This window comes from Pezoporus occidentalis, unplaced genomic scaffold (genome assembly GCF_034315485.1).
Source record: "Pezoporus occidentalis ecotype Australia unplaced genomic scaffold, CSIRO_AGI_Poc_V1 ctg22, whole genome shotgun sequence".
Taxonomy (NCBI): Eukaryota; Metazoa; Chordata; class Aves; order Psittaciformes; family Psittacidae; genus Pezoporus; species Pezoporus occidentalis.
Genome location: NW_026914072.1, coordinates 1,244,619 through 1,262,438, shown reverse-complemented (window position 1 = coordinate 1,262,438; position 17,820 = coordinate 1,244,619). Strand labels below are relative to the sequence as shown.

Here is a 17,820-nt window from a genome sequence, read left to right as displayed (position 1 = left end):
GGGCTTTTGCTGAAAGAAGAATTTACCTGGACCACTTAATTCTGTTGCTTTCTTTGTGCTGGCATGAGCTCCTGTGTTATATGTAGCACCTGTGCAGAGTAACCAATCTGAAATATAAGTTGAGAATTTGTGATGTTTAACTGGCTTGAGCTCACCTCCCAGCCGCATGAATACTGAAGCTTACACAAAGACAGTGATGGGACCAAGTAGCTGTGCTTAAAGCAAAAGGAAGGTGACAGGATCTTGCTTCTGGAAATTGTCATTGTGTCAGGAAAAACACAGTATTTGGTTGGGCAAAGAAAGGTGTTGGGAAGAAATATGTGAAAATGCCCACTGTACTGAACATCAGTGTTTCTTTATGTCAGTAACAGTTTCAGGACAGACAGCATGCAAACCATGCTTGGATTTTGAGGGATATACAAGAACTCTAAATGTGAATAGAAAGACTTCATTTTGAGGGAGTGAGAGTTGCTTGTTGAGGATAAAATGGATATTGCAGAAGGACTAAAAACTTCACTGAAGACTTTCAGCTTATTAAACTCTAAGACATTCGTTTCACTCTTCAAAACAATATGTATGTATCCAAGAAAATCCTTCCTTTACGGTGTATGGGTATGATGCTGAAGTCAAAACAGACTGTGTCTGCAGGCATACAGAGGTGAGAGATGACAGACTCACCAAGTTGTGTTTTTCATTAAATGTGTGGTGCTTGAAGAGAAAGGGCACAGATTATTTTAATTTTATGGATCAGTAAGTATGTTTCCTTGTTGCACAACAATTGCTTCAAAACTGATCAGTCTTCCTGCACTGTAGACTTTGTATTCACTGTTGCCTAAAGCACCCCACACTGCTGGCAGTTACCATCCTGGAAAACATCGCTTTTCAAAATACACTGCCAAAGTGCAAGTCACAGGTGAATCAGAGCACACCTAATCCCTTACACAGCCATGGTACCTTCTTGTAAACATTTCTGAAATTATCCTAGGCCCATGAATGCAAACTGTGGCATTAAGAGACAGACTTGCTTTCAAACTGATAAATATATTAGTTCTTATTGTTGTCATGGAATCTGTGGCATATTCATACAAGGAGGAATGTGCTTGTCACACCAGAGAGTATATTCAGTGTTTTTCTTTACCCTTTCCCCATTCTGATTCTTAGTTTACAGCAATGTCTTGTCCAGGTGTGATGAAGGCTTCATGACATTCCTCTGACATGAAGATGATACCATTAACTCTCACCTGTCTTTCAGAATGCTCTCTGCAGCTGTGGCTTCTCTTACCTGTTTTCACTGATCTAATCAGACTGCTATAGAGATCTTTTTTATATTGCTATTCCAGATATTCCAAAGCACAAATTGTACAGATCTGAAACATGAATTTATTCATTCTTATTGTTCATCTATACCATGGCAGTCACCATATGACTGAGGAGTTCTGGGAAGCAACTGGTCATTTTCAAATGGTGTACTTTCTATTGAATAAGATGACTTTTACCATATACCTTTCACATTGTAAATCAGATATGCAGCTGTATTTGGTTTGATGAATAACTCTGCAAGTCAAACTAAAGACACAAAATGAAGAGGGGCAATAGCTTGCCTATTTTAGTCATAGGGAGTAGTGATTCTTTCAAGTACTTCAGAGATAGGGTTTTGTTTTAAAGTTGAATTGCTGTTGGACACAAGTCATTACTGTTTGTGGTATGCCTCTGTATAGTTGCTAGACCTTTAACAGTCCTCCCTCTCCTGAGAAAGTACCTGTCATTTCAGAAGCTAGGGTCCAAATGAGAGCACAGATGTGCAGCAGGTCAAAATATATCTACTCTGCTCTTAAGGAAGACATTTCTGGGGTGGGATGCTCTTTTTATATATATATATAAGATATATATATCACTCTCTTCTTATTTGATCTTCTTCGTGGACAGGATCATCATAATTTATTTCCCTAGTGACTCCTGAAAATACGGGTATTTATGTATCTATATATATAGGTATATAAACTAACTTGAACTTCCCCTCTATTCATGTGCTGGAGTGTGGTTGTCACCCTTTCAGGTGAAGATGATGGACCAGTGAACATGGTTTTTGCTTGTTATTTATCTGAACTTTGCAAACCAGCGCTAGGTTGCTTAAGAGTATTACTCCCCAGCTTCTGGATGCTGCCCCACATCCTTTTCCACCTCTCTGAATCATTATCTGTAACAGCTTGTCATGAATGAGGCTTCATGGGATGCACTACGATCCCTTTTCCCTACTGGAATTTCTCCTGGGCATGATGGAGATAAATTGATAAAAGTTGTTTGGGAAAAGCTTGCACTACAGTGTTGATACTGTTATTGTCTGAAAAAATAGGATACTTGAGCTGCCTGCTAATAATCTGGCAGCTGCATGTTAATAACCTTTCACAAAATTTAAACATCCAAGAAATTGTGTGCTCTGGTAGCAGTTGAATCTGCATTAGATGGGGAGTTTTTAAGATGATGATGATCAATGCTCATGAACAGACATGAACATAATATTCTGATAGGAATTATTTGTATTGGACATTAGAATGAGACATTTATGTACATTAGGAACTGGGGAACATTTCAGAAGAGGAGGCAAAGGAAGGAAGGGTTGAAACCTTGGTTAGAAAACAGCTGGGTTATTGGCCCTGAAAACCTAAGAAAATACTAAAAACTGGTAGGAAGCTGACAGTTGTAGAGGAGCACAAATGTCAGATGGCTATGATCCCCCAAATCAGCTGTGGCTAATGCTCAGTGTGTGTCTGAAAAGGCTGGGAAGAAAGCAGCAAAACTGCAGTAAGCAGGGAAAGCAAATCAGACTCCTTTCTGTGTTGGTTGACAGTGTGGCTGATACAGTTAGCACAGATCAAGAGCAAAATTGCTGGTGCTAGAAGCCTGGAAAATGAGATGGGAGAGCCGTGATGCTTGGTTTTATATGATGAGCCTGACAGAGGCAGCTCAGAGACCTTGCAGAAGGAGGGTAATTGCTGGGCATGATGTTCTCAAGCTAACTTTATACAAATCGACAGATTTGCATGTGGAGGGCTTGTATTGTTTTGGAGTCTAAAATGAAGTGTAACAGAATGAAATTATTGTTGAAAAAGAGAAAATGCTATGAAATCCCCGTGTTTGGAAGTATCACACTGTAACATAAAAATGTGGTGTTAGGACTGTATAATTACCTCCACCCCTCAACTGGGATATAGGTAGATGATAAGAGTTCAGAGAACCTGCGAATCCAGGACAGATAGTAATACTGGGATGTTTCAGCTACCAACAGAATTAATGCCTCATCATCAATGACAGGACCTAAACCAGTTGTTTTTTCTTTCAGGCAGCAAATAGCTGCTTTCCAGAACAACTTGTCTTCAATTCCAGAAAAGATCTGTTCTGGCTTTGGTCCTGAACAGGGCACAGGACCAGCTCAAGAAGTATGTGGGAGAGCTGCTCTGTAATAGCAATCACAATGTGATTAGGTTTAACACTGCAGAAGGAGAGACTAAACAAAATAAATCCAGAACACAACTGTTCAATTTAAAGAAAGGGAACTGCATACTAACAAAGTCAAAAGGAAGAGAAAGTATTAATGGAGGAGCAGGCTAAAAGGCAAAAAGCCTAGGGGTAGCCTAGAGACTGTATTAGAATTCAAGACAAACCCTGTGATAAAAACAGAAAACAGAGTGATCCAGTAAAAACCCTACATGTCTCAGTAGAAAATTAGGGTGATTATCATGTAGAAGGGACTGGCATTTATAACAGAAAGTTTGTCCTCCAGAAAAGAACAGGAAAGTCTGTAACTCATGGAAGATCAAATGTAACCAGGAAATTAAAAAGGCTGAGAGAGAATTTCAGGAGCCCCTTGCATAGGATTAAAAAAAAAATAAAAATCTTAGTTAAAAGTTATTTCAGTATAAGCAGGAAGATAGCAAGATTTGTAAGTCCTGTCCATGAAAATGTCCTCTAGAAAGGATGCTGGGAATGATGGACCGTGAGTCTGTCTTGCAACCTTCCAAAGATAGTGAACTTGATAATAAAGATTAATGAGCATATAGATAAACTCTTGGGGAAAAAAAGATCTCCATCAGAACTGGAAAAAAATGAGAAATAAGAGAAATTTGAGTTTCCCTGCCATCCTTTCAGTTAATGTTAATTGGCTCAAGGTACCTGTGGTTACTATATGTCGTGGTTTAAACCCAGTCAGGTAATTCGTTTGCTCACTTCCCCCCCTTTTCTTGCCCTCCCCCTGCTCTCGGAGGGACGGAGAGGAGAATCGAAAAGAATGCAACTCCCACGGGTTGAGATAAGAACAGTTTAGTAACTAAGGTATAACACAAATCACTACTGCTACCACCAATGATAATAATGATAAAGGAAATAACAAGGGAAGAGAATACATCATCTCACCACCAGCCGACTGATAACTCGCCCCCCCAGCCTGACCAAGCTCTGACCGATACCTCCTCCAACCCTGCAGTCTCCCAGCCCTTCCGGCTAACTCCCAGTTACATCCTGGGCATGACGTGCTGTGGTATGGAATACCTCTTTGGTCAGTTTGGGTCAGGTGTCCTGTCTCTGCTTCCTCCTGGCTTCCCCTCCTCCCTGGCAGAGCATGAGGCTCACAAAGTCCTTGGCCAAACCAAAACATCGCTATCAGCTCTGTTCCCGAGCTGAAAGTCAGAAACACAGCACTGCACCAGCTACCAAGAAGGAGAAAAATGACTGCTACTGCTGAACCCAGGACATTATACCAGGTACTTACTTGTACATGCTATACAGTCTCACCTGCAATAACTTTTGTCTAGCTTGTTTTCATTAGGCTAAAGCAAGACAAAAATCTGTATTTTCAGGAGTCACTAAAGAAATAAATTATGATGCTTGTCCAGGAAGAAGATCAAATAAGAAGAGACTGAATAGCAGGGTGTCCGTAATGATGAGGAGCGTGCATGTTGGAGGTGAGGAAAGACAGGATGGTGCATAGACCAGACGGCAAGAGAATACTGGGTAATGTGTCCTGTACATAGGAGTCAGCAAAGCTGCTGGAAGGATGGACGGAGACAGAATCATGTGTGTATGTCTGTGGCATATGCAGAAGCAAGGAGTGTGTGTATTATATGAAGGAAAGCGATTCCTTAGATGGGTGTTTTCTTGTGTGGGGCTGTCATTCCTCCGCACACCTGACCACCTAGCTATTGTGTGCAGACCCCATCCCTGCTTCTTTAAGGACTCTGTATTCTTGGATCTTGGGTTTGCCTGCTTTGGACTTACAAAAAACATTTGAAAACACTGAGCAGCTCCTTAAGTGAGAATATTTATACATTTCTAATTCCAGAGGCTGCTGTGGTAACTAAATACATGATGAAGTCATAAGGCCTAAAGAGAGCTCAGGGTCTTAGTGTAGTCAATAAATTTAAAGGGAGCATATTTGTAAAGTGTTTAGAGAAATAAACCAAATACCACACTGCAGTTATTATGGAATCGTCAAAGCTAGCATCTCTGGCATTCTAAAATATGCTCTCCAAATAGCACATTTATTACCCAGAGGAGGGTTAAACAGCAAATTCATTTGTGACTAATACCACAGACCCATCAAGGAAGCATATATGTTTTTCAATTGTCTGAATTATCATTCTTCTCTAAACGGATCTATTGATCATTAATGATCTAGACACCCTTAGGGCATGACAGGCAAGTGAGAAAAATCCAATACACTCCACCACTGCAGAATACCCAGAAGCAAAAATGCTACTATTGTGTCCTTATAACATGGCTGTGAAACACTGCATGAATTAGTAAACAGTTTCTTCTGGAGGCTACAGGCTGACCTCCAGTTCTCTTGGCATATACAGAGATCTACTGAGTAAAGCTTTTCATTCGAACAGTTTATTTTCAAATGACATATTATAAATTAAAACTGTATTTATGAAGATAACAGAGTGTGTAACATACAAACTCCTGCTGAACACAGCTTTTTCTTTCTTAGTTTAAAGCAAACTGAAGCATTTTTAGCAAATCGGTATGTTCACTTGCATGAAATTAAGACATTGCCAATGAAGACATGACTGAACCTCACTTACCTTCCATGCCTTACTGAGTTAAAGATCCTGGTGTGTGCCCCTTACTGTGTGACAGTGAATGAGATGAGAAAACCCTAATTTGATTCTTCCATCAGAAGTCACCCAATATCATAATTTTCTACTGGCTTTCAGACATTTAAGCATGTTTATCTCCTTATTAAGAAGCAAGAAGTCCCTATTTTAAGGAACTACACACTACCTCTTAGATTTACCAGTAAAAAAATCTGGTATTATACCACAGGTTGTGGTATCAAGAGGGGTTGCTGGTCAAGGGTATGTGGGGCTAATCAGTCAAGGACTGCCTGAGAAAAAGTGGTTTTACCTGTTGTCCAGTGTCTATCCAGTAATTCCCTCCCCCCCACACCCCCCCCCTTAACTATGTTATCTCAGAGGCATTACCTGCTACCACTGTCACTGAAGGTCTCAGCCTTGTCCAGCAGTGGGTCCAACTTGGAGCTGGCTGCCATTGGCCCTATCAGACATAAAGGGAAGCTTCTAGCAGCTTTCACAGAAGCCATCCCTGTAGCCCCCCCTCTCTTCCCGCTGCCAACCTTGTCATGTAAACCCAATACATGTGGCCATAGAGTTTAAGGGATAAAACTTTCTGTAGATTTCATCCTCCCTATAAAACCAGGCTTGAGGCCAAAAGCCCGTCATCCCTCTCCTATCAGTGCAGCACAGAAGATATTTCTCAGCCACATTTGGCACTGCAAGCAGGACAGCATGTCATCTCTGATTAGCGTACTAGTGTCATGGTTTAACCTCATACAACCATTCATTCACTCCCCCAACAGGCTGAGGGAGGGAATCAGAAAAGTAAGAAGACATTTTAACAGGTAAAGCAAAAGCTGCACACACAAGCAAAGCAAAACCAGGAAACCATTCACCACTTCCTATGGTCAGGCAGGTGCTCAGCCGTCTCCAGGACAGCAGGGCTCCATTACACATAATGGTTATTTGGGGAGACAAATGCCTTCATTCCCACCAACCCCCTATATCTTCTTCTTCCTCAGCTTTATATGCTGAGCATGATGCCACATGGTGTGAAGTATCCCTTGGGTCAGCTGGGGTCAGCTTTCCTGGCTGTGTCCCCTCCCAGTCCTTGTGCACTGTCAGCCTGCTTGGTGGTGGGGTGGGGTGAGGAGCAGAAAAGGCCTTGGCTCTGTGCAAGCACCGCTCAGCAGTAAGGAAAACATGTCTGTGTTGTCAGTGCTGTTTCCAGCACAAATCCAAAACAGAGCCCCATACCAGCTGCTATGAAGGAAATTAACTTTACCCCAGCCAAAACCAGTGAAACAAGTAGTCAAGTGTTTTATAGTATGGCTGCTCTAACCTGCCCTTTGTACATGATAGTTTATCCTCTGATGTGCACAGGATGACCTGTATTTGCCATGGAGCTCCTGGAATAGTTGAATTAACTCTGCATTATGCCCCATTGCATAGTACAGACATGCCCTCTTTCTGCAATGAAATCATTTGTATGTAAGAGGAGAGGGAGGAAGAGTCATACTAAAGTCCAAATTTCTTCCTTTAAAGCAGTAATGGAGTAGTTTGTGCTGAGTAAAGTACTGGCTTTTGACAGTGAACAAATAAAAACAAAAGCAAACAGTGGATAGCAGTTCAATAAGAGAGCAGTCAATCTGTCCTAACTCTAAATAAGGCATGGGTCAGGTAGAAGAAATAGCAGATGTCCATGTAGTAAAGACGCGTATCATAATGAATATACACAGTCTTAATCCTAGTATTTCCTAATTCATTAACTCCTGGCTATACTTTTTTGTGTAGATTATAAGAATAAGAATAATTATAAGAATTATAATTCTTACACAATTATAATATTCTTATGAGTAATATATAAAACATATTTGAGAAATCTTAGTTTAACTATGCTGTAATCTTTGTAATAGTTTACTTTTTTTATTCATTTGAAAGGTGAGCTGCATGATATTTCTTGTACTCAGGTGCATATATGTGTTTAGAATATAAATAACAGCGAATTAAATAAAGCTTCCAATGTACTTTTTGTAGGCAGCCACATTTGTCTTGGGTTACTTATTATTTTGTCTAACATACATAGTGCTTCGCAGGTTGATATGCCCCAGATAAACTTGCCAGAGACCTTATAGATAACAGACTAGAAAGAAAAGCTAATGCTGTGGAAACAAATCAACCATGTTTTATGAGCTAACCTCCTAATAAATATAGTGTAGAATAAAGCAATTTAAAAATCTGCTAGGAATGAAACAAAAGAAACAGAAAAAAGGAACAAGTGATTTAGGATAGTTTTAGATTAGATATTGGGGGGGGGGGAATGTAGAAGGAGGAATGGCTTTAAACTGAAAGAAGATAGATTTAGATTAGATAACAGGAAATAAAATCTTCATTATGAGACAGGTTGCCCAGAGAAGTTGTGGATGCCGCATCCCTGGCAGTGTTCAAGGCCAGGTTGGATGGGGCTTGAAGCAACCTGGTCTAGTGGAAGGTGTCCCTGCCCTTGTGAGGGGGGTGGAACTGGATGAGCTTTAAGGTCCCTTCCAACCCAGGCCATTCTGTGATTCTATGCTACAGCACAAGAAGCAAGAAATAAGGCTTGATGCCAAGGTGGATATGACAGAGTTCTTGACTGGAGAGAGAAGATGGGTTCTGCACAGTAATGGGAACCTGGAAGGAGTGAAAAATTATGAGAGAGTGAAGTATAAAGTGGAGGGAAGAAGATCCTTATCCAACAGCATCAGGAAACAACACAAGAACTCGGTCTCCCTGCTTACTTGCAGTAGCTGTTAAATAACTTTGATGTATCTTTTGATAATTGTGACACAGTAAGTGTGTCTTACTCATTTTACAGGCTCCAGATAAGCCAGGTCAGTGATTCACCCTGGTTGTAAGAACTTCTTTGCACACCTCCAAGAACCAGTTTGTGATGGGACCAAAAATGTTCCCTTCAAAGGCTCAGTATTGCCTTCTTCAGCTAGCCAAGCTGATGGGCAATTGTGCTAATTACTTGGCATGTGACATGAATCTAGTGGCCTTTTATTTTGTTTAATAATAATAATGATAATGGTAATAATAAATTTCTATTGGTTACTAATTCTTGGACTAATTAATTAATCTGTATCCTCTGTTGTATTTTAATAAAAGTGTGTGATACATACAGATTTCTGCTTCCTGAAAAAAACAAGCATTTTCTCTCTTCATTATTTCCTGATAAATTAATAAAGATTATTTTGCTACCTCTTTGATCATGCTGGAATCAGATTCCAGCATCAGTGTGGATTTTACTCGGACCACTATAGTTCAGGTCAGATCATCTTGTTTTGTCTGATTCTGATGTAATTCAGAAGTTTTCCCTTTTATTCCTCTGGTAAATTGTTATTGTCTTAGGCCATCATCTTTTCTCTGCTTAAATGCAAGCATTAGGATAGACATGCTGCATCCAAAGAAATCTACACCTTTCTGCAAGTATGGCTCACTACAGCATTACAATTCTGTACTTAACAGATTAAGGTAAATCACACACTGGGCATTATAATGAAGCTTTGGGATTTATGGATGTAAGGTGAGGTTGGCACCTCCTTAAGAGGTCTTTTGAGGCTAAAGGGAGTTTGCTACTAAAGAACTTCAAGGAGTTTTCTTGGGCACAAACATGTCATGCTTTCATTAACAACCTTTGTGCAATAATGAAGAGTTTGCTAATGAAAACTGCTGTTGGCACGCAGCTGGGAAACACTGGTACTGTGCAAGGGAATTACAGTATGATAAAGAGGAACTGAATAACCTTGAGGACAGACAAGAGAGAAAAGAAATTCAGTAGCTGAGAGAACAGGTTCATGCACTTAAAGACAGTTCATAAGAGCTCTCCCCTGTGAGACGGTAGCTACGAACCAAAGCTAAGATCAGAATCCACTACGTTTCAGTCACTGTTTATGTGAAAAACTGTTTATAACTTAAACATTATGGCACTCTTACCAAATCAAAGATGATGAAAGTTTTACAAGATAGATTTTCCTGTCTTACCTATTTGCACAGCCTTCCTGGAGGCAAATGGAAGGTGGCTACACCCAGTAGACACTGAATAGCAGAAGCTTGTTTCACCTGCTTAGCACAACAGCACAAGAAGAACAGAGGCTTAAATTCACTTGCCCATCCAATTTGGAGACAGAATCTGAGTCTCTCAGGAGAGCATATTAGCAAATTGGATCAAGAATATTCTGTTGCAAGTTTTCTGTATTCTCCAGTTGGAATACTTCCACTATTTGTAAAATAATCACAACATTTACTATTAATTGCAACAGGAACTGCAGTTGGTCTTACAAACAAATCATCCAGATAGCAAGCTGTGGGATCACTACCAAGCTGTGGGATCATTTTTTGCTTTCTGGCCCAAAGACTTACTAAAGGTTTTGTTGGTTAGTTTTGAGAGGTAACTGCCTTTTCCAGTGTTAAACACTGGGAAATCCATTCCTCAGCAGATAGGTTTCTTGAAGAAGGACTTGAGTGTGTAAGACTGCTAGTTTTTTTCCCAGCTGTATTAGGTCTTCTAATAAAAGGTGTCATTTGCCTTGACAAATGTTGCTTCCTGTTTTGTAGGCATGTGGAAGTGCAGTTTCACAAACTGGCTTCTGTACTGCTGCTGAAACCTGGGGCCTAGTTCCCACTGACTTCCCATATGCTACCTCTGTAACTTGTATTCCATTATGGTGAAACTTCACCCAAAAGAGAAAAATAAAAATGTTACTGCCAGATCAATTGACAAATGTTGGTATTAGAACCAGAAAAGGGATGGAAATTTCTAGCAGGCAGAGTGGTACTGCCCCATGGGCCAGCATTGGCCTTGTGAGTGTGATGAAACTGTGCCTAAAGGATCCTTGGTCATCGTTAATGTACTGCCAGCACAAAGTACAGCGCTGCTTATGCTCCCCTTCAACTCAGACCAGTCTTTGCACACCAATTTTAATTTAGAAGGAAAGGCTGATGAAAAGATATTTAAGATGTCCATTTTAACATCATAAGTGGTAACTCATAATCTCAGCTGACAAGAAGTATTTTATCGATCCACAAGGATGGGACCCTGGGAACAAAATGCTGCTCAAAAGCTAGTTACTTATCTTTTCTCTCTTAAATATCTCCTGCCAGTGATCCTGCAGTGGCATCTCTCTCATTATTTTTTGCAACTGAAGGGCTTCCTCGCCTCCTCATGAGATCTTTTGTGCTGTACAACAGGTCTCAAGTTTACTGTTGTTTCAAGTTCCTTTGTGGATTTTTTCCTTTTCAAAGAGTTTTGAAGTAATTCTTCCTTACTGATCTTTCACAATCACTAAAACATTGGGAGAGCATACAGTGACAGAAAACAATAAAGTTAAGGCAATTCCCAGCTGAGGGTGATACAGCACTATATGCCCATCACATATATTCAGGCATTAGAGAGAAAATTAAGCAGCTTGTTTAAGTTGTGGCATCGTGCCTGTGTGTTGAAAGGACATAAAACACTTCCCATTATTAAATGATGATTTTAAGCTCAGGGTGCTCAAATGTCTCTTATTTTTTCTAAAACAAACGTTCATTAGCATACTTGTTTAAACAGTAGTACAGACTCTGCTGTCCTCACTGCACAACAGTGGCTGCACTGGTTTGACTGCAGCTGTCATGATAGTCCATCAGGATAGGCATTCAGACATCAGCAGCACAACATGTCTGCTTTGTTTTGCAGTGGAAAAAATACAGTTTTTAAGAGGTTGGGTTACTGATTAGTGAAAAGTGGAAACAGGTTCATATAAGCAGCGGTAGCAGGTGCAAGCCGGTGCCTCTACTTTAGTTCTTTGCTTTCCGCAGCATTTTGTTTCTGTGTGCAGGACGTTTTTATTCAAGGGTACTAAAATCTGTGAAATCAGTGTTTGTAATGGAAATTGTGACCTGACTTTAATATTGGTCTTGCTGTCTGCTGAAAAAGCTGTACCTTAAGAAATACTATGACAAACCTGTCTCTACAGTGAAACACACACAAAAGAAAGCACATGTACAAATGACTACTTACAGAGTTCAGTATGGAACCAGAACAGCAAGAAACTTGAGGAGGAAAGCCCTAAATCTCTCCTGTGACAGGAGAAAACTTTATTTTTGCTTTGCATTCATCTGCATTTAAGTTAGATTGCATGCTCGATGTTTGCCTAGGGATATCTATCAGAACGCACTCACCTGTGTGCAGGGAGTGCATGGGATAGTGTCCAGGCCCCCACTGTCCTCTGCTGCCAATGCTTTCCAGGCTGTGCTGGTACTGGCCACAAGGCAATGCCTGAGGAAGGGCTCTGCTCCTTTTGCTCCTGCAGGAAGTGTGGCCACGAAAAAGATGAACACTGGAGGTGTTGCTGCTTTGTCTGGAGTTCCAGGAAGATATTTTTGACCAGAAAGATGGAGTCACATGTGATTTCAGAGGAGGGAAAGCAGCTGTGCTACCTGGAGAAGCTGATTAGTTAATGGTAGGTGATGAGACGAAATGGGGGGGGGGGAGTGGGAGTAATAAAACCCACACGTTTTAATCCCTGAAGTAAAACAGGTCTGTTTTGCTTCTATACTTTGATACTGTTTTTAACGCTAGGACCCCTCTGTGTGTACAGGGTGAAGGGCAGTGGGGGGAGGCTTCTACCATCCTGCTGGACCGGCAGCTCCAAGCCAGTAGCCGGGACCGAAGTTGTGCGTGTGTGAGAGACAGCAGAGCAGGCGGCGCGGAAACATGCCGCTACCCTTGCTGTTGCAGGTTTTTCAGCCGCCGTGTCAGCTTGGCCTGCTCTGGGAGAGGGCCAGCAGCCTTCGGGACGTTCCCGGCGCCACGGCCTCCGCACGCCCGTAGCTCCGCGTAGCTCGCAGTAGGCCCTCAAGCTGGCGCACGTAAATCTGGCCGGGGTCCGCAAGATGGCGCCGGCCGGCTCGCGCCGCCTGAGGGAGTGTCGTGGTTTAAAGCCAGTCAGCCATAAATCACGCACTCTCACCACCCCACCTCCCCCCACCCCCCCTTCTTGCCTTCCTTCTGCTCCCGGAGGGATGGGGAGAAGAATCGAAAGAATGCAAGTCCCACGGGTTGAGATAAGAACAGTTTAATAACTAAGGTATAACACAAATCACTACTGCTACCACCAATAATGATAAAGGAAATAACAAGGGAAGAGAATACAACCACTCGCCCCACCCTGCCCTACTGAGCACTGACCGATACCTCGTCCAACCCCGCAGTGCCCTAGCCCTTCCCAGTAACTCTCAGTTACATCCTGGCCATGACGTGCTGTGGTAAGGAATACTTCTTTGATCAGTTTGGGTCAGGTGTCCTGTCTCTGCTTCCTCCTGGCTTCCCCTCCTCCCTAGCAGAGCATGAGGCTCACAAAGTCCTTGGTCAGTCTAAACATCTGAGCAGTAACTAAAAACATCGATGTTATCAGCGCTGTTCCCAGGCTGAAAGTCAACAACACAGCGCTGCACCACCTAGTAAGAAGGAGAAAAATGATTGCTACTGCTGAACCCAGGACAGGGACAGCCACCACCTCCTGGAGCCACCGTGTCGGCAGTAACGGCAGCAGCCGCAGGAGGTCAGTGCCAACCTCAGCGGAGAGACAAGCGCTGCATTCTGAGGCTTGGGAAGTCTCACTCAAAATGGTACTTTTGCAACGTGTACAAACACAACCCACGTCAAACTCAGTGCCGCATATGGCTTCTGGTCTGGGATTCTGGGTTCAGCATCCGTTTTCAGTGCCCTTTTGCCTTAAAGCTGTGAGCGAGTGTCTCTTGAGGGAACAGGCATTAAATTTCAAAGAGTTCACTTGATCATAGCTTTAAAGCAAAGCTTGTTTGCCCTTACACAAAGATGTCGTAATATCTACATACAGATGGTGGCTTTTGGAGTATCTTGGATTTGTCTGGTGTGTAGCACACGAGGAAAAGCACTTCCTGTGGGGGAGAAGAACTTCTGTTTACTTTTAAGTCTTTAACAGACTTAAGAGAGGAGAAAGCTAGGTATGACAGGTTAGGTTCTTCCTGTTGCTCCCCAGAAACGTTTGTTTCTCATGAGAAAGAGACGAAATTCTTGGTGGGCAAGCAGGAAGCTTGTGGGGAATGGGCTGAGTTCAGTCTCTAGCAAGGACACTGAAACAGGATTGCCATCAGCAGTAGTTCCATCAATGTCCTTATGCTCTTTGTTAATATGAATGTGGCTTAGAAGGCCAATTAATATTATGTTTTAGTCTTTATGAGGGATCTTGTTCCCAAATTTTGGGACCCACAGCGGGCTGATAATGAGGTTATGAAATTGTTACGTCTGAAGTAAAACTAACTTAAGAGCTGGATGGCAAACCTGGGGAGGAGGATGTGAGTTCTTTCAAGAATGGCAGGAGAAACTAGCCTGAAGTGAGGATAGCTTTAAAAAAAGCAACCTTCAGTTATGACTGCTTGAGGAACACCTAAACCAGCCTGCAGATGTGAGGAAAATGCCCCCAGAATGCAGCTAGCTACTGGTGTCCAGTTGATTTTAGAAAGGAATCTGAGTTGCTTGTCTGAACCAAGCTTTCTGTCTTCCCCAGAGAATCTATTCCAACTCTAAAACCTTATTTTAAGAATTAACATTTCAAAACAAGTTGTTGGAATTTCAGTGGTGCTGCAATTGGCCATCTGCTATTTTTTCTAATTCTAGCTTATGTTCAAATAAATCTGTCTCATTTTCACAAAAGTATGTTCTAGGACTTGTATGTTCTGTCACTGCATGATCCTCTTGGTTTTTGTTTTTTTTTTTATACATGGGTTGTGTGTCTCAGAACTTAAAAGGTTTCTGAGGTAAGAATCAGGTAATTCTGAGGTAGGAATGGTTTATTCTTACCATTCCCTTTTCCAAATTTAAGAAATGGTTCTACATAGCACATGTGTTATTATTCTGAACAGGAAGTGAGAGGAGGATCAGTTGTCGTAATCTCTGCGTAATGATTCTATGTAGCTTTCGGTGATTTGACTTCCAGAAAGAGTACTGTGCTATCATAAACGCTTATACTGCTCTAAATAAAAAGAATATGCTCAGGGGTTTCTTTATCTCTCTTTTTTTTTATGTTGTTGCTGTTATAAAAGCATGAACTGAATAACTGATGGGCAGATTTCCAAAAAGTGTGAATGTTTAGCAAGGTTAACATTCCAAAGGAATAACAATATGGAGCACATCCTGATTCTGATTAATCTAGCAGTTGTTGAGGGGTGCATCTTCTACATATCACGTTACTGCAGTAATTTCCTGTGTGGAGGAAATTTCCTGTGGGGAGATTTGCACATGCCATCTTTTAAACTGGTTTTCCTGTTACTGTATCTGGATAGAAATGGGCTTGTGTTCTAATAGTTGCACTGAAGTTTCACATAAAGAATAAGGATGGGCCCAAGTCTTGGGCACAAGACTGTTGGTTGGTATTCAAGGATCACCTGCTACAAGCTCAGGAGTGTTCAGGAGACTTCCTTGCATGGATAAGGAGCTGCTGTGGAAACTCAGAGGGGAAAAAAAAGGTTTATAAAAGGTGGAAGCAAGGTCAGGTGGCCTGGGAAGAATACAGGGATGTTGTCCAGGAAGCTGGGGACCAGGTTAGGAAAGCTAAGGCCCAGTTAGAATTAAACTTGGCTAGGTATGTAAAAGATAACAGGAAGGGATTCTAGTTACATTGCAACTAAAGGACAGACTAGGGCCAATGTGGGCCCTCTCTGGAAGCTGTAAGAAATGGCTACCCTGCATTTGGAGAAGGCTGAGGTTCTCAGTGACTTCTTTGCTTCAGTTTTCACTGGCAAATGCTCTGACCACACCAGCCAAGTCTTGGAAGGCAGATGCAGGGACTGTGAGAATGAAGACCTTGGGCCCACTGTAGGAGAGGATATGGTTTGAGACCATCTTAAGAACCTGAACGTGCACAAGTCCATGGGACCTGATGAAATCCATCCGCACGGCCTGAAGGAGCTGGTGAATGAAGTTGCTAAGCCACTGTCCATCATATTTGAGAAATCATGGCAGTCAGGTGAAGTTCCCGATGACTGGAAAAAGGGAAATATAACCCCCATTTTCAAGAAGGGGAAAATGGATGAGCCAGGGAACTACAGACCAGTCACTCTCACCTCTGTGCCTGGCAAAATCTTGGAACAGATTCTCCTGGAAGGCATGTTAAGGCACATGAAAACAACAAGGTGCTTGGTGACAGCCAGCATGGCTTCACTGAGGGGAAATCCTGCCTGACCAATTTGGTGGCCTTCTATGATGGGGCTACAGAACTGATGGACAGGGGTAGAGCAGCTGACATCATCTGCCTGGACTTCCGCAAAGCATTCGACATTGTCCTGCATGACATCCTTGCCTCTAAATTGGAGAGACATCAATTTGATGGATGGACCACTTGGTGGATAAAGAACTGCCTGGATGGCTGCACGCAAAGAGTTGTGGTCAATGGCTCACTGTCCGGCTGGAGACCAGTAACGAGTAGTGTCCCTCAGGGATTGTGTTGGGACTGGTCTTGTTCAACATCTTTGTCGGTGACATGGACAGTGGGATTAAGTGCGCCCTCAGCAAGTTTGCCGATGACCCCAAGCTGTGTGGTTCGGTTGATACGTTGGAGGGAAGGAATGCCATCCAGAGGGACCCTGACACGCTTGTGAGGTGGGCTGATGCCAACCTTATGAAGTTTAACCATGACAAACGCAAGGTCCTACACCTGGGTCGGAGCAATTCCAGCTGCAGGTTGGGCAAAGAAGAGATTCAGAGCAGCCCTTTGGAGAAGGACTTGGAGGTACTGCTCAATGAGACACTCAACATGAGCTGGCTTCAGTGTGCACTCACAGCCCAGAAAGCCAACCGTATCCTGGGCTGCATCCAAAGGAGTGTGACCAGAAGGTCATAGGAGGTGATCCTGCCCCTGCACTCTGCTCCTGTGAGACCTCACCTAGAGTATTGTGTGCAGTTCTGGTGTCCTCAACATAAAAAGGACATGGAACCGTTGGCACAAGTCCAGAGAAGGTCCACGAGGATAATCAGGGGGCTGGAGCACCTCCTGTATGAAGATAGGCTGAGAAAGTTGGGGCTGTTCAGCCTGGAGAAGAGAAGGCTGTGTCGAGACCTCATAGCAGCCTTCCAGTATCTGAAGGGAGCTACAAGGATGCTGGTAAGGGACTCTTCATTAGGGACTGTAGTGACAGGATAAGGGGTAACAGGTTAAAACTTAAACAGGGGAAGTTTAGATTGGATATAAGAAGGAAGTTCTTTACTGTAAGGGTGGTGAGGCACTGGAATGGGTTGCCCAAGGAAGCTGTGAATGCCCCATCCCTGGTGGTATTCAAGGCCAGGTTGGACAGAGCCTTGGGTGACATGGTTTGGTGTGAGGTGTCCCTATCCATGGCAGGGGTTGGACCTAGATGATCTTAAGGTCCTTTCCAACCCTAACTATTCTATGATTCTATGATTTTATGTTTGGATTGGAGTCCTTCCACAGGGTGTTATGCCCAGCCCTTTGGCATCTACGTCTAGGTGACTTCTGTCCCTGTCTTTTGGATCACCTATTTTTAGTGTAACTCATGTCTACCATAATATTACTTACACTTTACCAGAGAGAGAGCTTCGCAAAATGTTGCCTTTTCTCTTTGACATGCAGGAAAGTTATGCTTTTTCATAGACAGTTGCCGGAGACGGCCCACATTGTCCCTAGTCTGTCTTTTATTTGCAACGTAGCTATAGAATCCCTTCCTGTTATCT

General features: G+C 42.5%; 1 long non-coding RNA gene across 3 annotated transcripts in view; it reads right to left on the bottom strand.

The window, feature by feature from the left end:
* LOC134164436 (uncharacterized) overlaps positions 1 to 12,566 on the bottom strand; it is a 65,109-nt gene extending 52,543 nt beyond the window's left edge. For all 3 annotated transcript variants that reach the window (XR_009965140.1, XR_009965139.1, XR_009965141.1), the window contains exon 1: positions 12,273 to 12,566. This is a non-coding gene — a long non-coding RNA (uncharacterized LOC134164436). The remainder of the gene's footprint in view (positions 1 to 12,272) is intronic.
* Positions 12,567 to 17,820: the final 5,254 nt, after the last annotated feature.